This window comes from Pseudoliparis swirei, chromosome 17, assembly GCF_029220125.1.
Source record: "Pseudoliparis swirei isolate HS2019 ecotype Mariana Trench chromosome 17, NWPU_hadal_v1, whole genome shotgun sequence".
Lineage (NCBI taxonomy): Eukaryota > Metazoa > Chordata > Actinopteri > Perciformes > Liparidae > Pseudoliparis > Pseudoliparis swirei.
The window spans coordinates 21,224,701-21,241,122 of record NC_079404.1 but is presented as its reverse complement, the minus strand read 5'-3'; the positions used below and the strand labels follow the sequence as shown (position 1 = coordinate 21,241,122).

Below are 16,422 nucleotides of genomic sequence, written 5' to 3'. Positions count from 1 at the left end.
GCGAAGGATGGAATTGAACAAGGGATCAGGACTTTAATGGACTACTGACTCGCAAAGAGAATTGATGATACTTGCCAGAAGTTGAGAGGCTATAGTCAAACAGAGTTTGAGATTGCTTCTCCAAAACCATCGTAGACAGAGGGGTGTATCGAGGGTCCTTCTGGAAAGGTGTTATTAACAGTTTATTGTCCAAAATAGAAATGCTCCAGGTGAGGCTCGAACTCACAACCTCGGCATGGCTCTGCAGTATACTGTCTTATACGTACCGCGCGCTGACCGATTGCACCACTGGAGCTTCTACTCTGATTCTTATATAGGCAACGAAGGATGGCATTGGACGTGGGATCAGGACTTTGTTGGACTACAGATTCGTCAAGAGAATAGTTGATACTTGCCAGAAGGTGAGAGGCTGTCCTCAAACAGAGTTTGAGATTGCTGCCAAAACCATCCTAGACAGAGCGGCCTATAGAGGCTTCTTCTGGAAAGGTGTTATTAACACTGTATTGTCCAATAAAGAAATGCTCCAGGTGAGGCTCGAACTCACAACCTCGGCATGGCTCTGCAGTATACTGTCTTATAAGTACCGCGCGCTGACCGATTGCGCCACTGGAGCTTCTTCTATGAATCTTATATAGGCAACGAAGGATGGCATTGGACATGGGATCAGGACTTTGTTGGACTACAGATTCGCCAAGAGAATAGTTGATACCTCCCAGAAGTTGAGAGTTTGTACTCAAACAGAGTTTGAGATTGCTGCTCCAAAACCATCCTAGACAGAGCGGCCTATAGAGGCTTCTTCTGGAAAGGTGTTATTAACAGTTTATTGTCCAAAATAGAAATGCTCCAGGTGAGGCTCGAACTCACAACCTCGGCATGGCTCTGCAGTATACTGTCTTATAAGTACCGCGCGCTGACCGATTGCGCCACTGGAGCTTCTTCTATGAATCTTTAATAGGCAACGAAGGATGGCATTGAACAAGGGATGAGGATTTTAATGGACTACTGACTCGCAAAGAGAATAGATGATACTTGCCAGAAGTTGAGAGGCTATAGTCAAACAGAGTTTGAGATTGCTGCTCCAAAACCATCATAGACAGAGGGGTGTATGGAGGCTTCTTCTGGAAAGGTGTTATTAACACTGTATTGTCCAATATAGAAATGCTCCAGGTGAGGCTCGAACTCACAACCTCAGCATGGCTCTGCAGTATACTGTCGTATAAATACCGCGCGCTTACCGATTGCGCCACTGGAGCTACATCTGTGAATCTTAAAGAGGCTACGAAGGATGGAATTGAACAAGCTATCAGGACTTTAATGGACTACTGACTCGCAAAGAGAATTGATGATACTTGCCAGAAGTTGAGAGGCTATAGTCAAACAGAGTTTGAGATTGCTGCTCCAAAACCATCGTAGACAGAGGGGTGTATCGAGGGTCCTTCTGGAAAGGTGTTATTAACAGTTTATTGTCCAAAATAGTAATGCTCCAGGTGAGGCTCGAACTCACAACCTCGGCATGGCTCTGCAGTATACTGTCTTATAAGTACCGCGCGCTGACCGATTGCGCCACTGGAGCTTCTTCTATGAATCTTATATAGGCAACGAAGGATGGCATTGGACATGGGATCAGGACTTTGTTGGACTACAGACTCGCAAAGAGAATAGTTGATACCTCCCAGAAGTTGAGAGTTTGTACTCAAACAGAGTTTGAGATTGCTGCTCCAAAACCATCCTAGACAGAGCGGCCTATAGAGGCTTCTTCTGGAAAGGTGTTATTAACACTGTATTGTCCAATATAGAAATGCTCCAGGTGAGGCTCGAACTCACAACCTCAGCATGGCTCTGCAGTATACTGTCGTATAAATACTGCGCGCTTACCGATTGCGCCACTGGAGCTACATCTGTGAATCTTAAAGAGGCTACGAAGGATGGAATTGAACAAGGGATCAGGACTTTAATGGACTACTGACTCGCAAAGAGAATTGATGATACTTGCCAGAAGTTGAGAGGCTATAGTCAAACAGAGTTTGAGATTGCTGCTCCAAAACCATCGTAGACAGAGGGGTGTATCGAGGGTCCTTCTGGAAAGGTGTTATTAACAGTTTATTGTCCAAAATAGAAATGCTCCAGGTGAGGCTCGAACTCACAACCTCGGCATGGCTCTGCAGTATACTGTCTTATAAGTACCGCGCGCTGACCGATTGCGCCACTGGAGCTTCTTCTATGAATCTTATATAGGCAACGAAGGATGGCATTGGACATGGGATCAGGACTTTGTTGGACTACAGATTCGCCAAGAGAATAGTTGATACCTCCCAGAAGTTGAGAGTTTGTACTCAAACAGAGTTTGAGATTGCTGCTCCAAAACCATCCTAGACAGAGCGGCCTATAGAGGCTTCTTCTGGAAAGGTGTTATTAACACTGTATTGTCCAATAAAGAAATGCTCCAGGTGAGGCTCGAACTCACAACCTCGGCATGGCTCTGCAGTATACTGTCTTATAAGTACCGCGCTGACCGATTGCGCCACTGGAGCTTCTTCTATGAATCTTATATAGGCAACGAAGGATGGCATTGGACATGGGATCAGGACTTTGTTGGACTACAGATTCGCCAAGAGAATAGTTGATACCTCCCAGAAGTTGAGAGTTTGTACTCAAACAGAGTTTGAGATTGCTGCTCCAAAACCATCCTAGACAGAGCGGCCTATAGAGGCTTCTTCTGGAAAGGTGTTATTAACAGTTTATTGTCCAAAATAGAAATGCTCCAGGTGAGGCTCGAACTCACAACCTCGGCATGGCTCTGCAGTATACTGTCTTATAAGTACCGCGCTGACCGATTGCGCCACTGGAGCTTCTTCTGTGCATCTTTAATTGGCAACGAAGGATGGCATTGAACAAGGGATGAGGACTTAAATGGACTACTGACTCGCAAAGAGAATAGATGATACTTGCCAGAAGTTGAGAGGCTATAGTCAAACAGAGCTTGAGATTGCTGCTCCAAAACCATCAGACAGAGGAGCGTAAAGGCTCCTTCTGGAAAGGTGTTATTAAAACTGTATTGTCCAATAGAGAAATGCTCCAGGTGAGGCTCGAACTCACAACCTCGGCATGGCTCTGCAGTATACTGTCTTATAAGTACCACGCGCTGACCGATTGCGCCACTGGAGCTACATCTGTGAATCTTAAAGAGGCTACGAAGGATGGAATTGAACAAGGGATCAGGACTTTAATGGACTACTGACTAGCAAAGAGAATTGATGATACTTGCCAGAAGTTGAGAGGCTATAGTCAAACAGAGTTTGAGATTGCTTCTCCAAAACCATCGTAGACAGATGGGTGTATCGAGGGTCCTTCTGGAAAGGTGTTATTAACAGTTTATTGTCCAAAATAGAAATGCTCCAGGTGAGGCTCGAACTCACAACCTCGGCATGGCTCTGCAGTATACTGTCGTATAAGTACCGCTGACCGATTGCGCCACTGGAGCTTCTTCTATGAATCTTATATAGGCAACGAAGGATGGCATTGGACATGGGATCAGGACTTTGTTGGACTACAGATTCGCCAAGAGAATAGTTGATACCTCCCAGAAGGTGAGAGGCTGTCCTCAAAAGGAGTTTGAGATTGCTGCTCCAAAACCATCCTAGACAGAGCGGCCTATAGAGGCTTCTTCTGGAAAGGTGTTATTAACACTGTATTGTCCAATAAAGAAATGCTCCAGGTGAGGCTCGAACTCACAACCTCGGCATGGCTCTGCAGTATACTGTCTTATAAGTACCACGGGGGCCGATTGCGCCACTGGAGCTTCTTCTATGAATCTTAATAGGCTACGAAGGATGGAAATGAACAAGGGATCAGGACTTTAATGGACTACTGACTCGCAAAGAGAATTGATGATACTTGCCAGAAGTTGAGAGGCTATAGTCAAACAGAGTTTGAGATTGCTGCTCCAAAACCATTCTAGACAGAGGGGTGTATCGAGGGTCCTTCTGGAAAGGTGTTATTAACAGTTTATTGTCCAAAATAGAAATGCTCCAGGTGAGGCTCGAACTCACAACCTCGGCATGGCTCTGCAGTATACTGTCTTATAAGTACATGGCAGCTGACCGATTGCGCCACTGGAGCTTCTTCTGGGAATCTTATATAGGCAACGAAGGATGGCATTGGACGTGGGATCAGGACTTTGTTGGACTACAGACTCGCAAAGAGAATAGTTGATACCTCCCAGAAGTTGAGAGGCTGTAATCAAACAGAGTTTGAGATTGCTGCTCCAAAACCATCCTAGACAGAGCGGCCTATAGAGGCTTCTTCTGGAAAGGTGTTATTAACAGTTTATTGTCCAAAATAGAAATGCTCCAGGTGAGGCTCGAACTCACAACCTCGGCATGGCTCTGCAGTATACTGTCTTATAAGTACAGGCTGACCGATTGCACCACTGGAGCTTCTTCTATGAATCTTTAATAGGCAACGAAGGATGGCATTGAACAAGGGATGAGGACTTTAATGGACTACTGACTCGCAAAGAGAATAGATGATACTTGCCAGAAGTTGAGAGGCTATAGTCAAACAGAGCTTGAGATTGCTGCTCCAAAACCATCCTAGACAGAGCGGCCTATAGAGGCTTCTTCTGGAAAGGTGTTATTAACACTGTATTGTCCAATGAAGAAATGCTCCAGGTGAGGCTCGAACTCACAACCTCGGCATGGCTCTGCAGTATACTGTCTTATAAGTACCGCGCACTGACCGATTGCGCCACTGGAGCTTCTTCTGTGAAACTTAAATAGGCAACGAAGGATGGCATTGGACGTGGGATCAGGACTTTGTTGGACTACAGACTCGCAAAGAGAATAGTTGATACCTCCCAGAAGGTGAGAGGCTGTCCTCAAAAGGAGTTTGAGATTGCTGCTCCAAAACCATTCTAGACAGAGTGCCCTGTAGAGGCTTCTTCTGGAAAGGTGTTATTAACACTGTATTGTCCAATATAGAAATGCTCCAGGTGAGGCTCGAACTCACAACCTCGGCATGGCTCTGCAGTATACTGTCTTATAAGTACCGTGCGCTGACCGATTGCGCTACTGGAGCTTCTTCTCTGAATCTTAAATAGGCAACGAAGGATGGCATTGAACAAGGGATGAGGACTTTAATGGACTACTGACTCGCAAAGAGAATAGATGATACTTGCCAGAAGTTGAGAGGCTATAGTCAAACAGAGTTTGAGATTGCTGCTCCAAAACCATCATAGACAGAGGGGTGTATGGAGGGTCCTTCTGGAAAGGTGTTATTAACAGTTTATTGTCCAAAATAGAAATGCTCCAGGTGAGGCTCGAACTCACAACCTCAGCATGGCTCTGCAGTATACTGTCGTATAAATACCGCGCGCTTACCGATTGCGCCACTGGAGCTTCTTCTGTGAATCTTAAAGAGGCTACGAAGGATGGAATTGAACAAGGGATCAGGACTTTAATGGACTACTGACTCGCAAAGAGAATTGATGATACTTGCCAGAAGTTGAGAGGCTATAGTCAAACAGAGTTTGAGATTGCTGCTCCAAAACCATCGTAGACAGAGGGGTATCGAGGGTCCTTCTGGAAAGGTGTTATTAACAGTTTATTGTCCAAAATAGAAATGCTCCAGGTGAGGCTCGAACTCACAACCTCGGCATGGCTCTGCAGTATACTGTCGTATAAGTACCGCGCGCTGACCGATTGCGCCACTGGAGCTTCTTCTATGAATCTTATATAGGCAACGAAGGATGGCATTGGACATGGGATCAGGACTTTGTTGGACTACAGACTCGCAAAGAGAATAGTTGATACCTCCCAGAAGGTGAGAGGCTGTCCTCAAAAGGAGTTTGAGATTGCTGCTCCAAAACCATTCTAGACAGAGCGGCCTATAGAGGCTTCTTCTGGAAAGGTGTTATTAACACTGTATTGTCCAATATAGAAATGCTCCAGGTGAGGCTCGAACTCACAACCTCGGCATGGCTCTGCAGTATACTGTCTTATAAGTACCGCGCTGACCGATTGCGCCACTGGAGCTACATCTGTGAATCTTAAAGAGGCTACGAAGGATGGAATTGAACAAGGGATCAGGACTTTAATGGACTACTGACTCGCAAAGAGAATTGATGATACTTGCCAGAAGTTGAGAGGCTATAGTCAAACAGAGTTTGAGATTGCTGCTCCAAAACCATCGTAGACAGAGGGGTGTATCGAGGGTCCTTCTGGAAAGGTGTTATTAACAGTTTATTGTCCAAAATAGAAATGCTCCAGGTGAGGCTCGAACTCACAACCTCGGCATGGCTCTGCAGTATACTGTCTTATAAGTACCGCGCGCTGACCGATTGCGCCACTGGAGCTTCTTCTATGAATCTTTAATTGGCAACGAAGGATGGCATTGGACGTGGGATCAGGACTTTGTTGGACTAAAGCCTCGCAAAGAGAATAGTTGATACCTCCCAGAAGTTGAGAGTTTGTACTCAAACAGAGTTTGAGATTGCTGCTCCAAAACCATCCTAGACAGAGCGGCCTATAGAGGCTTCTTCTGGAAAGGTGTTATTAACACTGTATTGTCCAATATAGAAATGCTCCAGGTGAGGCTCGAACTCACAACCTCAGCATGGCTCTGCAGTATACTGTCTTATAAGTACTGGCTGACCGATTGCGCCACTGGAGCTTCTTCTAAGAATCTTTAATAGGCAACGAAGGATGGCATTGAACAAGGGATCAGGACTTTAATGGACTACTGACTCAAAGAGAATAGATGATACCTCCCAGAAGTTGAGAGGCTATAGTCAAAAGGAGTTTGAGATTGCTGCTCCAAAACCATTCTAGACAGAGTGCCCTGTAGAGGCTTCTTCTGGAAAGGTGTTATTAACACTGTATTGTCCAATATAGAAATGCTCCAGGTGAGGCTCGAACTCACAACCTCGGCATGGCTCTGCAGTATACTGTCTTATAAGTACCGCGCGCTGACCGATTGCGCCACTGGAGCTACATCTGTGAATCTTAAAGAGGCTACGAAGGATGGAATTGAACAAGGGATCAGGACTTTAATGGACTACTGACTCGCAAAGAGAATTGATGATACTTGCCAGAAGTTGAGAGGCTATAGTCAAACAGAGTTTGAGATTGCTGCTCCAAAACCATCGTAGACAGAGGGGTGTATCGAGGGTCCTTCTGGAAAGGTGTTATTAACAGTTTATTGTCCAAAATAGAAATGCTCCAGGTGAGGCTCGAACTCACAACCTCGGCATGGCTCTGCAGTATACTGTCGTATAAGTACCGCGCTGACCGATTGCGCCACTGGAGCTTCTTCTATGAATCTTATATAGGCAACGAAGGATGGCATTGGACATGGGATCAGGACTTTGTTGGACTACAGATTCGCAAAGAGAATAGTTGATACCTCCCAGAAGTTGAGAGTTTGTACTCAAACAGAGTTTGAGATTGCTGCTCCAAAACCATCCTAGACAGAGCGGCCTATAGAGGCTTCTTCTGGAAAGGTGTTATTAACACTGTATTGTCCAATATAGAAATGCTACAGGTGAGGCTCGAACTGACAACCTCGGCATGGCTCTGCAGTATACTGTCTTATAAGTACATGGCTGACCGATTGCGCCACTGGAGCTTCTTCTATGAATCTTTAATAGGCAACGAAGGATGGCATTGAACAAGGGATGAGGACTTTAATGGACTACTGACTCGCAAAGAGAATAGATGATACTTGCCAGAAGTTGAGAGGCTATAGTCAAACAGAGTTTGAGATTGCTGCTCCAAAACCATCGTAGACAGAGGGGTGTATCAAGGGTCCTTCTGGAAAGGTGTTATTAACAGTTTATTGTCCAAAATAGAAATGCTCCAGGTGAGGCTCGAACTCACAACCTCGGCATGGCTCTGCAGTATACTGTCTTATAAGTACCGCGCGCTGACCGATTGCGCCACTGGAGCTACATCTGTGAATCTTAAAGAGGCTACGAAGGATGGAATTGAACAAGGGATCAGGACTTTAATGGACTACTGACTCGCAAAGAGAATTGATGATACTTGCCAGAAGTTGAGAGGCTATAGTCAAACAGAGTTTGAGATTGCTGCTCCAAAACCATCGTAGACAGAGGGGTGTATCGAGGGTCCTTCTGGAAAGGTGTTATTAACAGTTTATTGTCCAAAATAGAAATGCTCCAGGTGAGGCTCGAACTCACAACCTCGGCATGGCTCTGCAGTATACTGTCTTATAAGTACCGCGCGCTGACCGATTGCGCCACTGGAGCTTCTTCTATGAATCTTATATAGGCAACGAAGGATGGCATTGGACGTGGGATCAGGACTTTGTTGGACTACAGATTCGCCAAGAGAATAGTTGATACCTCCCAGAAGGTGAGAGGCTGTCCTCAAAAGGAGTTTGAGATTGCTGCTCCAAAACCATACTAGACAGAGCGGCCTATAGAGGCTTCTTCTGGAAAGGTGTTATTAACACTGTATTGTCTAATATAGAAATGCACCAGGTGAGGCTCGAACTCACAACCTCGGCATGGCTCTGCAGTATACTGTCTTATAAGTACCGCGCGCTGACCGATTGCGCCACTGGAGCTTCTTCTATGAATCTTTAATAGGCAATGAAGGATGGCATTGAACAAGGGATGAGGACTTTAATGGACTACTGACTCGCAAAGAGAATAGATGATACTTGCCAGAAGTTAAGAGGCTATAGTCAAACAGAGTTTGAGATTGCTGCTCCAAAACCATCGTAGACAGAGGGGTGTATCGAGGGTCCTTCTGGAAATGTGTTATTAACAGTTTATTTTCCAAAATTGAAATGCTCCAGGTGAGGCTCGAACTCACAACCTCGGCATGGCTCTGCAGTATACTGTCTTATAAGTACCGCGCGCTGACCGATTGCGCCACTGGAGCTTCTTCTGTGCATCTTTAATTGGCAACGAAGGATGGCATTGAACAAGGGATGAGGACTTAAATGGACTACTGACTCGCAAAGAGAATAGATGATACTTGCCAGAAGTTGAGAGGCTATAGTCAAACAGAGCTTGAGATTGCTGCTCCAAAACCATCGTAGACAGAGGGCTGCGTAAAGAGGCTTCTTCTGGAAAGGTTTTATTAACAGTTTATTGTCCAAAATAGAAAATCTCCAGGTGAGGCTCGAACTCACAACCTCAGCATGGCTCTGCAGTATACTGTCGTATAAATACTGCGCGCTTACCGATTGCGCCACTGGAGCTACATCTGTGAATCTTAAAGAGGCTACGAAGGATGGAATTGAACAAGGGATCAGGACTTTAATGGACTACTGACTCGCAAAGAGAATTGATGATACTTGCCAGAAGTTGAGAGGCTATAGTCAAACAGAGTTTGAGATTGCTGCTCCAAAACCATCGTAGACAGAGGGGTGTATCGAGGGTCCTTCTGGAAAGGTGTTATTAACAGTTTATTGTCCAAAATAGAAATGCTCCAGGTGAGGCTCGAACTCACAACCTCGGCATGGCTCTGCAGTATACTGTCTTATAAGTACCGCGCGCTGACCGATTGCGCCACTGGAGCTTCTTCTATGAATCTTATATAGGCAACGAAGGATGGCATTGGACGTGGGATCAGGACTTTGTTGGACTACAGATTCGCCAAGAGAATAGTTGATACCTCCCAGAAGGTGAGAGGCTGTCCTCAAAAGGAGTTTGAGATTGCTGCTCCAAAACCATCCTAGACAGAGCGGCCTATAGAGGCTTCTTCTGGAAAGGTGTTATTAACACTGTATTGTCCAATAAAGAAATGCTCCAGGTGAGGCTCGAACTCACAACCTCGGCATGGCTCTGCAGTATACTGTCTTATAAGTACCGCGCACTGACCGATTGCGCCACTGGAGCTTCTTCTATGAATCTTTAATAGGCAATGAAGGATGGCATTGAACAAGGGATGAGGACTTTAATGGACTACTGACTCGCAAAGAGAATAGATGATACTTGCCAGAAGTTAAGAGGCTATAGTCAAACAGAGTTTGAGATTGCTGCTCCAAAACCATCGTAGACAGAGGGGTGTATCGAGGCTACTTCTGGAAAGGTGTTATTAACACTGTATTGTCCAAAATAGAAATGCTCCAGGTGAGGCTCGAACTCACAACCTCGGCATGGCTCTGCAGTATACTGTCTTATAAGTACCGCGCACTGACCGATTGCGCCACTGGAGCTTCTTCTTTGAATCTTCAATAGGCAACGAAGGATGGCATTGGACATGGGATCAGGACTTTGTTGGACTACAGATTCGCCAAGAGAATAGTTGATACCTCCCAGAAGTTGAGAGTTTGTACTCAAACAGAGTTTGAGATTGCTGCTCCAAAACCATCCTAGACAGAGGGCCTATAGAGGCTTCTTCTGGAAAGGTGTTATTAACACTGTATTGTCCAATATAGAAATGCTACAGGTGAGGCTCGAACTGACAACCTCGGCATGGCTCTGCAGTATACTGTCTTATAAGTACCGCGCTGACCGATTGCGCCACTGGAGCTTCTTCTATGAATCTTTAATAGGCAACGAAGGATGGCATTGAACAAGGGATGAGGACTTTAATGGACTACTGACTCGCAAAGAGAATAGATGATACTTGCCAGAAGTTGAGAGGCTATAGTCAAACAGAGCTTGAGATTGCTGCTCCAAAACCATCAGAGAAGGAGCAGCGTAAAGAGGCTGCTTCTGGAAAGGAAATATTAAAACTGTATTGTCCAATAGAGAAATGCTCCAGGTGAGGCTCGAACTCACAACCTCGGCATGGCTCTGCAGTATACTGTCTTATAAGTACCGCGCGCTGACCGATTGCGCCACTGGAGCTTCTTCTGTGAAACTTAAATAGGCAACGAAGGATGGCATTGGACGTGGGATCAGGACTTTGTTGGACTACAGATTCGCCAAGAGAATAGTTGATACCTCCCAGAAGGTGAGAGGCTGTCCTCAAACAGAGTTTGAGATTGCTGCTCCAAAACCATCCTAGACAGAGCGGCCTATAGAGGCTTCTTCTGGAAAGGTGTTATTAACACTGTATTGTCCAATATAGAAATGCTACAGGTGAGGCTCGAACTGACAACCTCGGCATGGCTCTGCAGTATACTGTCTTATAAGTACCGCGCGCTGACCGATTGCGCCACTGGAGCTTCTTCTATGAATCTTTAATAGGCAACGAAGGATGGCATTGAACAAGGGATGAGGACTTTAATGGACTACTGACTCGCAAAGAGAATAGATGATACTTGCCAGAAGTTGAGAGGCTATAGTCAAACAGAGTTTGAGATTGCTGGTCCAAAACCATCAGAGACAGAGCAGCGTAAAGAGGCTGCTTCTGGAAAGGAAATATTAAAACTGTATTGTCCAATAGAGAAATGCTCCAGGTGAGGCTCGAACTCACAACCTCGGCATGGCTCTGCAGTATACTGTCTTATAAGTACCGCGCGCTGACCGATTGCGCCACTGGAGCTACATCTGTGAATCTTAAAGAGGCTACGAAGGATGGAATTGAACAAGGGATCAGGACTTTAATGGACTACTGACTCGCAAAGAGAATTGATGATACTTGCCAGAAGTTGAGAGGCTATAGTCAAACAGAGTTTGAGATTGCTGCTCCAAAACCATCGTAGACAGAGGGGTGTATCGAGGGTCCTTCTGGAAAGGTGTTATTAACAGTTTATTGTCCAAAATAGAAATGCTCCAGGTGAGGCTCGAACTCACAACCTCGGCATGGCTCTGCAGTATACTGTCTTATAAGTACCGCGCGCTGACCGATTGCGCCACTGGAGCTTCTTCTATGAATCTTATATAGGCAACGAAGGATGGCATTGGACGTGGGATCAGGACTTTGTTGGACTACAGATTCGCCAAGAGAATAGTTGATACCTCCCAGAAGGTGAGAGGCTGTCCTCAAAAGGAGTTTGAGATTGCTGCTCCAAAACCATCCTAGACAGAGCGGCCTATAGAGGCTTCTTCTGGAAAGGTGTTATTAACACTGTATTGTCCAATATAGAAATGCTCCAGGTGAGGCTCGAACTCACAACCTCGGCATGGCTCTGCAGTATACTGTCTTATAAGTAGCACGCGCTGACCGATTGCGCCACTGGAGCTTCTTCTATGAATCTTTAATAGGCAATGAAGGATGGCATTGAACAAGGGATGAGGACTTTAATGGACTACTGACTCGCAAAGAGAATAGATGATACTTGCCAGAAGTTGAGAGGCTATAGTCAAACAGAGTTTGAGATTGCTGCTCCAAAACCATCGTAGACAGAGGGGTGTATCGAGGGTCCTTCTGGAAAGGTGTTATTAACAGTTTATTGTCCAAAATAGAAATGCTCCAGGTGAGGCTCGAACTCACAACCTCGGCATGGCTCTGCAGTATACTGTCTTATAAGTACCGCGCGCTGACCGATTGCCACTGGAGCTTCTTCTGTGAATCTTATATAGGCAACGAAGGATGGCATTGGACGTGGGATCAGGACTTTGTTGGACTACAGATTCGCCAAGAGAATAGTTGATACCTCCCAGAAGGTGAGAGGCTGTCCTCAAAAGGAGTTTGAGATTGCTGCTCCAAAACCATACTAGACAGAGCGGCCTATAGAGGCTTCTTCTGGAAAGGTGTTATTAACACTGTATTGTCTAATATAGAAATGCACCAGGTGAGGCTCGAACTCACAACCTCGGCATGGCTCTGCAGTATACTGTCTTATAAGTACCGCGCGCTGACCGATTGCGCCACTGGAGCTTCTTCTATGAATCTTTAATAGGCAACGAAGGATGGCATTGAACAAGGGATGAGGACTTTAATGGACTACTGACTCGCAAAGAGAATAGATGATACTTGCCAGAAGTTGAGAGGCTATAGTCAAACAGAGTTTGAGATTGCTGCTCCAAAACCATCGTAGACAGAGGGGTGTATCGAGGGTCCTTCTGGAAATGTGTTATTAACAGTTTATTTTCCAAAATAGAAATGCTCCAGGTGAGGCTCGAACTCACAACCTCGGCATGGCTCTGCAGTATACTGTCTTATAAGTACCGCGCGCTGACCGATTGCGCCACTGGAGCTTCTTCTGTGAAACTTAAATAGGCAACGAAGGATGGCATTGGACAAGGGATCAGGACTTTAATGGACTACTGACTCGCAAAGAGAATAGATGATACTTGCCAGAAGTTGAGAGGCTATAGTCAAACAGAGTTTGAGATTGCTGCTCCAAAACCATCCTAGACAGAGCGGCCTATAGAGGCTTCTTCTGGAAAGGTGTTATTAACAGTTTATTGTCCAAAATAGAAATGCTCCAGGTGAGGCTCGAACTCACAACCTCGGCATGGCTCTGCAGTATACTGTCTTATAAGTACCGCGCGCTGACCGATTGCGCCACTGGAGCTTCTTCTATGAATCTTATATAGGCAACGAAGGATGGCATTGGACATGGGATCAGGACTTTGTTGGACTACAGATTCGCCAAGAGAATAGTTGATACCTCCCAGAAGTTGAGAGTTTGTACTCAAACAGAGTTTGAGATTGCTGCTCCAAAACCATTCTAGACAGAGCGGCCTATAGAGGCTTCTTCTGGAAAGGTGTTATTAACACTGTATTGTCCAATATATAAAAACTCCAGGTGAGGCTCGAACTCACAACCTCGGCATGGCTCTGCAGTATACTGTCTTATAAGTACCACGCGCTGACCAATTGCGCCACTGGAGCTACATCTGTGAATCTTAAAGAGGCTACGAAGGATGGAATTGAACAAGGGATCAGGACTTTAATGGACTACTGACTCGCAAAGAGAATAGATGATACTTGCCAGAAGTTGAGAGGCTATAGTCAAACAGAGTTTGAGATTGCTGCTCCAAAACCATCATAGACAGTGTATCGAGGGTCCTTCTGGAAATGTGTTATTAACAGTTTATTGTCCAATAGAGAAATGCTCCAGGTGAGGCTCGAACTCACAACCTCGGCATGGCTCTGCAGTATACTGTCGTATAAGTACCACGCGCTGACCGATTGCGCCACTGGAGCTTCTTCTGTGAATCTTATATAGGCAACGAAGGATGGCATTGGACGTGGGATCAGGACTTTGTTGGACTACAGACTCGCAAAGAGAATAGTTGATACCTCCCAGAAGGTGAGAGGCTGTCCTCAAAAGGAGTTTGAGATTGCTGGTCCAAAACCATCAGAGAAGGACCAGCGTAAAGAGGCTGCTTCTGGAAAGGTAATATTAAAACTGTATTGTCCAATAGAGAAATGCTCCAGGTGAGACTCGAACTCACAACCTCGGCATGGCTCTGCAGTATATTGTTTTATAAGTACCACGCGCTGACCGATTGCGCCACTAGAGCTTCATCTGTGAATCTTAAAGAGGCTACGAAGGATGGAATTGAACAAGGGATCAGGACTTTAATGGACTACTGACTCGCAAAGAGAATTGATGATACTCCCAGAAGTTGAGAGGCTATAGTCAAACAGAGTTTGAGATTGCTGCTCCAAAACCATCATAGACAGAGGGGTGTATGGAGGGTCCTTCTGGAAAGGTTTTATTAACAGTTTATTGTCCAAAATAGAAATGCTCCAGGTGAGGCTCGAACTCACAACCTCGGCATGGCTCTGCAGTACACTGTTTTATAAGTACCGCGCGCTGACCGATTGCGCCACTGGAGCTTCTTCTATGAATCTTATAGGCAACGAAGGATGGCATTGAACAAGGGATCAGGACTTTAATGGACTACTGATTCGCAAGAGAATAGTTGATACTTCCCAGAAGTTGAGAGGCTATAGTCAAACAGAGTTTGAGATTGCTGCTCCAAAACCATACTAGACAGAGCGGTGTATAGAGGCTTCTTCTGGAAAGCTGTTATTAACAGTTTATTGTCCAATATAGAAATGCTCCAGGTGAGGCTCGAACTCACAACCTCGGCATGGCTCTGCAGTATACTGTCTTATAAGTACCGCGCGCTGACCGATTGCGCCACTGGAGCTTCTTCTATGAATCTTTAATAGGCAACGAAGGATGGCATTGAACAAGGGATGAGGACTTTAATGGACTACTGACTCGCAAAGAGAATAGATGATACTTGCCAGAAGTTGAGAGGCTATAGTCAAACAGAGCTTGAGATTGCTGCTCCAAAACCATCAGAGAAGGAGCAGCGTAAAGAGGCTGCTTCTGGAAAGGAAATATTAAAACTGTATTGTCCAATAGAGAAATGCTCCAGGTGAGGCTCGAACTCACAACCTCGGCATGGCTCTGCAGTATACTGTCTTATAAGTACCGCGCGCTGACCGATTGCGCCACTGGAGCTTCTTCTGTGAAACTTAAATAGGCAACGAAGGATGGCATTGGACGTGGGATCAGGACTTTGTTGGACTACAGATTCGCCAAGAGAATAGTTGATACCTCCCAGAAGGTGAGAGGCTGTCCTCAAAAGGAGTTTGAGATTGCTGCTCCAAAACCATACTAGACAGAGCGGCCTATAGAGGCTTCTTCTGGAAAGGTGTTATTAACACTGTATTGTCCAATATAGAAATGCTCCAGGTGAGGCTCGAACTCACAACCTCGGCATGGCTCTGCAGTATACTGTCTTATAAGTACCGCGCGCTGACCGATTGCGCCACTGGAGCTTCTTCTATGAATCTTATATAGGCAACGAAGGATGGCATTGGACAAGGGATCAGGACTTTAATGGACTACTGACTCGCAAAGAGAATTGATGATACTTGCCAGAAGTTGAGAGGCTATAGTCAAACAGAGTTTGAGATTGCTGCTCCAAAACCATCGTAGACAGAGGGGTGTATCGAGGGTCCTTCTGGAAAGGTGTTATTAACAGTTTATTGTCCAAAATAGAAATGCTCCAGGTGAGGCTCGAACTCACAACCTCGGCATGGCTCTGCAGTATACTGTCTTATAAGTACCGCGCGCTGACCGATTGCGCCACTGGAGCTTCTTCTATGAATCTTTAATAGGCAACGAAGGATGGCATTGAACAAGGGATGAGGACTTTAATGGACTACTGACTCGCAAAGAGAATAGATGATACTTGCCAGAAGTTGAGAGGCTATAGTCAAACAGAGTTTGAGATTGCTGCTCCAAAACCATCGTAGACAGAGGGGTGTATCGAGGGTCCTTCTGGAAAGGTGTTATTAACAGTTTATTGTCCAAAATAGAAATGCTCCAGGTGAGGCTCGAACTCACAACCTCGGCATGGCTCTGCAGTATACTGTCTTATAAGTACCGCGCGCTGACCGATTGCGCCACTGGAGCTTCTTCTGTGCATCTTTAATTGGCAACGAAGGATGGCATTGAACAAGGGATGAGGACTTTAATGGACTACTGACTCGCAAAGAGAATAGATGATACTTGCCAGAAGTTGAGAGGCTATAGTCAAACAGAGCTTGAGATTGCTGGTCCAAAACCATCAGAGAAGGAGCAGCG

The 16,422-nt window shown here is 45.5% G+C and overlaps 32 non-coding genes across 32 annotated transcripts; all 32 read right to left on the bottom strand.

Annotated features, from left to right (window-relative positions):
• Positions 1-519: 519 nt before the first annotated feature.
• On the bottom strand, positions 520-613 carry trnai-uau (transfer RNA isoleucine (anticodon UAU)). The gene is made up of 2 exons: positions 576-613; positions 520-555 (listed from the first exon to the last, which is right to left on the bottom strand). It is a non-coding gene; the product is annotated as a tRNA-Ile (tRNA).
• A 226-nt stretch (positions 614-839) lies between these two features.
• Positions 840-933, bottom strand: trnai-uau (transfer RNA isoleucine (anticodon UAU)). The gene is made up of 2 exons: positions 896-933; positions 840-875 (listed from the first exon to the last, which is right to left on the bottom strand). It is a non-coding gene; the product is annotated as a tRNA-Ile (tRNA).
• Positions 934-1,479: 546 nt separating this feature from the next.
• trnai-uau (transfer RNA isoleucine (anticodon UAU)) lies at positions 1,480-1,573 on the bottom strand. Its single transcript has 2 exons — positions 1,536-1,573; positions 1,480-1,515 (listed from the first exon to the last, which is right to left on the bottom strand). It is a non-coding gene; the product is annotated as a tRNA-Ile (tRNA).
• A 226-nt stretch (positions 1,574-1,799) lies between these two features.
• Positions 1,800-1,893, bottom strand: trnai-uau (transfer RNA isoleucine (anticodon UAU)). The gene is made up of 2 exons: positions 1,856-1,893; positions 1,800-1,835 (listed from the first exon to the last, which is right to left on the bottom strand). It is a non-coding gene; the product is annotated as a tRNA-Ile (tRNA).
• A 226-nt stretch (positions 1,894-2,119) lies between these two features.
• trnai-uau (transfer RNA isoleucine (anticodon UAU)) lies at positions 2,120-2,213 on the bottom strand. Its single transcript has 2 exons — positions 2,176-2,213; positions 2,120-2,155 (listed from the first exon to the last, which is right to left on the bottom strand). It is a non-coding gene; the product is annotated as a tRNA-Ile (tRNA).
• An 858-nt stretch (positions 2,214-3,071) lies between these two features.
• Positions 3,072-3,165, bottom strand: trnai-uau (transfer RNA isoleucine (anticodon UAU)). The gene is made up of 2 exons: positions 3,128-3,165; positions 3,072-3,107 (listed from the first exon to the last, which is right to left on the bottom strand). It is a non-coding gene; the product is annotated as a tRNA-Ile (tRNA).
• A 1,497-nt stretch (positions 3,166-4,662) lies between these two features.
• trnai-uau (transfer RNA isoleucine (anticodon UAU)) lies at positions 4,663-4,756 on the bottom strand. The gene is made up of 2 exons: positions 4,719-4,756; positions 4,663-4,698 (listed from the first exon to the last, which is right to left on the bottom strand). It is a non-coding gene; the product is annotated as a tRNA-Ile (tRNA).
• Positions 4,757-4,982: 226 nt separating this feature from the next.
• On the bottom strand, positions 4,983-5,076 carry trnai-uau (transfer RNA isoleucine (anticodon UAU)). Its single transcript has 2 exons — positions 5,039-5,076; positions 4,983-5,018 (listed from the first exon to the last, which is right to left on the bottom strand). It is a non-coding gene; the product is annotated as a tRNA-Ile (tRNA).
• A 544-nt stretch (positions 5,077-5,620) lies between these two features.
• trnai-uau (transfer RNA isoleucine (anticodon UAU)) lies at positions 5,621-5,714 on the bottom strand. The gene is made up of 2 exons: positions 5,677-5,714; positions 5,621-5,656 (listed from the first exon to the last, which is right to left on the bottom strand). It is a non-coding gene; the product is annotated as a tRNA-Ile (tRNA).
• A 544-nt stretch (positions 5,715-6,258) lies between these two features.
• Positions 6,259-6,352, bottom strand: trnai-uau (transfer RNA isoleucine (anticodon UAU)). Its single transcript has 2 exons — positions 6,315-6,352; positions 6,259-6,294 (listed from the first exon to the last, which is right to left on the bottom strand). It is a non-coding gene; the product is annotated as a tRNA-Ile (tRNA).
• A 541-nt stretch (positions 6,353-6,893) lies between these two features.
• On the bottom strand, positions 6,894-6,987 carry trnai-uau (transfer RNA isoleucine (anticodon UAU)). The gene is made up of 2 exons: positions 6,950-6,987; positions 6,894-6,929 (listed from the first exon to the last, which is right to left on the bottom strand). It is a non-coding gene; the product is annotated as a tRNA-Ile (tRNA).
• An 862-nt stretch (positions 6,988-7,849) lies between these two features.
• On the bottom strand, positions 7,850-7,943 carry trnai-uau (transfer RNA isoleucine (anticodon UAU)). Its single transcript has 2 exons — positions 7,906-7,943; positions 7,850-7,885 (listed from the first exon to the last, which is right to left on the bottom strand). It is a non-coding gene; the product is annotated as a tRNA-Ile (tRNA).
• A 226-nt stretch (positions 7,944-8,169) lies between these two features.
• On the bottom strand, positions 8,170-8,263 carry trnai-uau (transfer RNA isoleucine (anticodon UAU)). The gene is made up of 2 exons: positions 8,226-8,263; positions 8,170-8,205 (listed from the first exon to the last, which is right to left on the bottom strand). It is a non-coding gene; the product is annotated as a tRNA-Ile (tRNA).
• Positions 8,264-8,489: 226 nt separating this feature from the next.
• On the bottom strand, positions 8,490-8,583 carry trnai-uau (transfer RNA isoleucine (anticodon UAU)). Its single transcript has 2 exons — positions 8,546-8,583; positions 8,490-8,525 (listed from the first exon to the last, which is right to left on the bottom strand). It is a non-coding gene; the product is annotated as a tRNA-Ile (tRNA).
• Positions 8,584-8,809: 226 nt separating this feature from the next.
• Positions 8,810-8,903, bottom strand: trnai-uau (transfer RNA isoleucine (anticodon UAU)). Its single transcript has 2 exons — positions 8,866-8,903; positions 8,810-8,845 (listed from the first exon to the last, which is right to left on the bottom strand). It is a non-coding gene; the product is annotated as a tRNA-Ile (tRNA).
• Positions 8,904-9,451: 548 nt separating this feature from the next.
• Positions 9,452-9,545, bottom strand: trnai-uau (transfer RNA isoleucine (anticodon UAU)). Its single transcript has 2 exons — positions 9,508-9,545; positions 9,452-9,487 (listed from the first exon to the last, which is right to left on the bottom strand). It is a non-coding gene; the product is annotated as a tRNA-Ile (tRNA).
• Positions 9,546-9,771: 226 nt separating this feature from the next.
• Positions 9,772-9,865, bottom strand: trnai-uau (transfer RNA isoleucine (anticodon UAU)). The gene is made up of 2 exons: positions 9,828-9,865; positions 9,772-9,807 (listed from the first exon to the last, which is right to left on the bottom strand). It is a non-coding gene; the product is annotated as a tRNA-Ile (tRNA).
• A 226-nt stretch (positions 9,866-10,091) lies between these two features.
• Positions 10,092-10,185, bottom strand: trnai-uau (transfer RNA isoleucine (anticodon UAU)). The gene is made up of 2 exons: positions 10,148-10,185; positions 10,092-10,127 (listed from the first exon to the last, which is right to left on the bottom strand). It is a non-coding gene; the product is annotated as a tRNA-Ile (tRNA).
• A 543-nt stretch (positions 10,186-10,728) lies between these two features.
• On the bottom strand, positions 10,729-10,822 carry trnai-uau (transfer RNA isoleucine (anticodon UAU)). The gene is made up of 2 exons: positions 10,785-10,822; positions 10,729-10,764 (listed from the first exon to the last, which is right to left on the bottom strand). It is a non-coding gene; the product is annotated as a tRNA-Ile (tRNA).
• Positions 10,823-11,368: 546 nt separating this feature from the next.
• On the bottom strand, positions 11,369-11,462 carry trnai-uau (transfer RNA isoleucine (anticodon UAU)). Its single transcript has 2 exons — positions 11,425-11,462; positions 11,369-11,404 (listed from the first exon to the last, which is right to left on the bottom strand). It is a non-coding gene; the product is annotated as a tRNA-Ile (tRNA).
• Positions 11,463-11,688: 226 nt separating this feature from the next.
• trnai-uau (transfer RNA isoleucine (anticodon UAU)) lies at positions 11,689-11,782 on the bottom strand. Its single transcript has 2 exons — positions 11,745-11,782; positions 11,689-11,724 (listed from the first exon to the last, which is right to left on the bottom strand). It is a non-coding gene; the product is annotated as a tRNA-Ile (tRNA).
• An 864-nt stretch (positions 11,783-12,646) lies between these two features.
• trnai-uau (transfer RNA isoleucine (anticodon UAU)) lies at positions 12,647-12,740 on the bottom strand. Its single transcript has 2 exons — positions 12,703-12,740; positions 12,647-12,682 (listed from the first exon to the last, which is right to left on the bottom strand). It is a non-coding gene; the product is annotated as a tRNA-Ile (tRNA).
• Positions 12,741-12,966: 226 nt separating this feature from the next.
• Positions 12,967-13,060, bottom strand: trnai-uau (transfer RNA isoleucine (anticodon UAU)). The gene is made up of 2 exons: positions 13,023-13,060; positions 12,967-13,002 (listed from the first exon to the last, which is right to left on the bottom strand). It is a non-coding gene; the product is annotated as a tRNA-Ile (tRNA).
• A 226-nt stretch (positions 13,061-13,286) lies between these two features.
• On the bottom strand, positions 13,287-13,380 carry trnai-uau (transfer RNA isoleucine (anticodon UAU)). Its single transcript has 2 exons — positions 13,343-13,380; positions 13,287-13,322 (listed from the first exon to the last, which is right to left on the bottom strand). It is a non-coding gene; the product is annotated as a tRNA-Ile (tRNA).
• Positions 13,381-13,921: 541 nt separating this feature from the next.
• On the bottom strand, positions 13,922-14,015 carry trnai-uau (transfer RNA isoleucine (anticodon UAU)). The gene is made up of 2 exons: positions 13,978-14,015; positions 13,922-13,957 (listed from the first exon to the last, which is right to left on the bottom strand). It is a non-coding gene; the product is annotated as a tRNA-Ile (tRNA).
• Positions 14,016-14,241: 226 nt separating this feature from the next.
• trnai-uau (transfer RNA isoleucine (anticodon UAU)) lies at positions 14,242-14,335 on the bottom strand. The gene is made up of 2 exons: positions 14,298-14,335; positions 14,242-14,277 (listed from the first exon to the last, which is right to left on the bottom strand). It is a non-coding gene; the product is annotated as a tRNA-Ile (tRNA).
• A 225-nt stretch (positions 14,336-14,560) lies between these two features.
• On the bottom strand, positions 14,561-14,654 carry trnai-uau (transfer RNA isoleucine (anticodon UAU)). Its single transcript has 2 exons — positions 14,617-14,654; positions 14,561-14,596 (listed from the first exon to the last, which is right to left on the bottom strand). It is a non-coding gene; the product is annotated as a tRNA-Ile (tRNA).
• Positions 14,655-14,877: 223 nt separating this feature from the next.
• trnai-uau (transfer RNA isoleucine (anticodon UAU)) lies at positions 14,878-14,971 on the bottom strand. Its single transcript has 2 exons — positions 14,934-14,971; positions 14,878-14,913 (listed from the first exon to the last, which is right to left on the bottom strand). It is a non-coding gene; the product is annotated as a tRNA-Ile (tRNA).
• A 226-nt stretch (positions 14,972-15,197) lies between these two features.
• Positions 15,198-15,291, bottom strand: trnai-uau (transfer RNA isoleucine (anticodon UAU)). The gene is made up of 2 exons: positions 15,254-15,291; positions 15,198-15,233 (listed from the first exon to the last, which is right to left on the bottom strand). It is a non-coding gene; the product is annotated as a tRNA-Ile (tRNA).
• A 226-nt stretch (positions 15,292-15,517) lies between these two features.
• trnai-uau (transfer RNA isoleucine (anticodon UAU)) lies at positions 15,518-15,611 on the bottom strand. The gene is made up of 2 exons: positions 15,574-15,611; positions 15,518-15,553 (listed from the first exon to the last, which is right to left on the bottom strand). It is a non-coding gene; the product is annotated as a tRNA-Ile (tRNA).
• A 226-nt stretch (positions 15,612-15,837) lies between these two features.
• trnai-uau (transfer RNA isoleucine (anticodon UAU)) lies at positions 15,838-15,931 on the bottom strand. The gene is made up of 2 exons: positions 15,894-15,931; positions 15,838-15,873 (listed from the first exon to the last, which is right to left on the bottom strand). It is a non-coding gene; the product is annotated as a tRNA-Ile (tRNA).
• A 226-nt stretch (positions 15,932-16,157) lies between these two features.
• On the bottom strand, positions 16,158-16,251 carry trnai-uau (transfer RNA isoleucine (anticodon UAU)). The gene is made up of 2 exons: positions 16,214-16,251; positions 16,158-16,193 (listed from the first exon to the last, which is right to left on the bottom strand). It is a non-coding gene; the product is annotated as a tRNA-Ile (tRNA).
• Between the last annotated feature and the right edge of the window lie 171 nt (positions 16,252-16,422).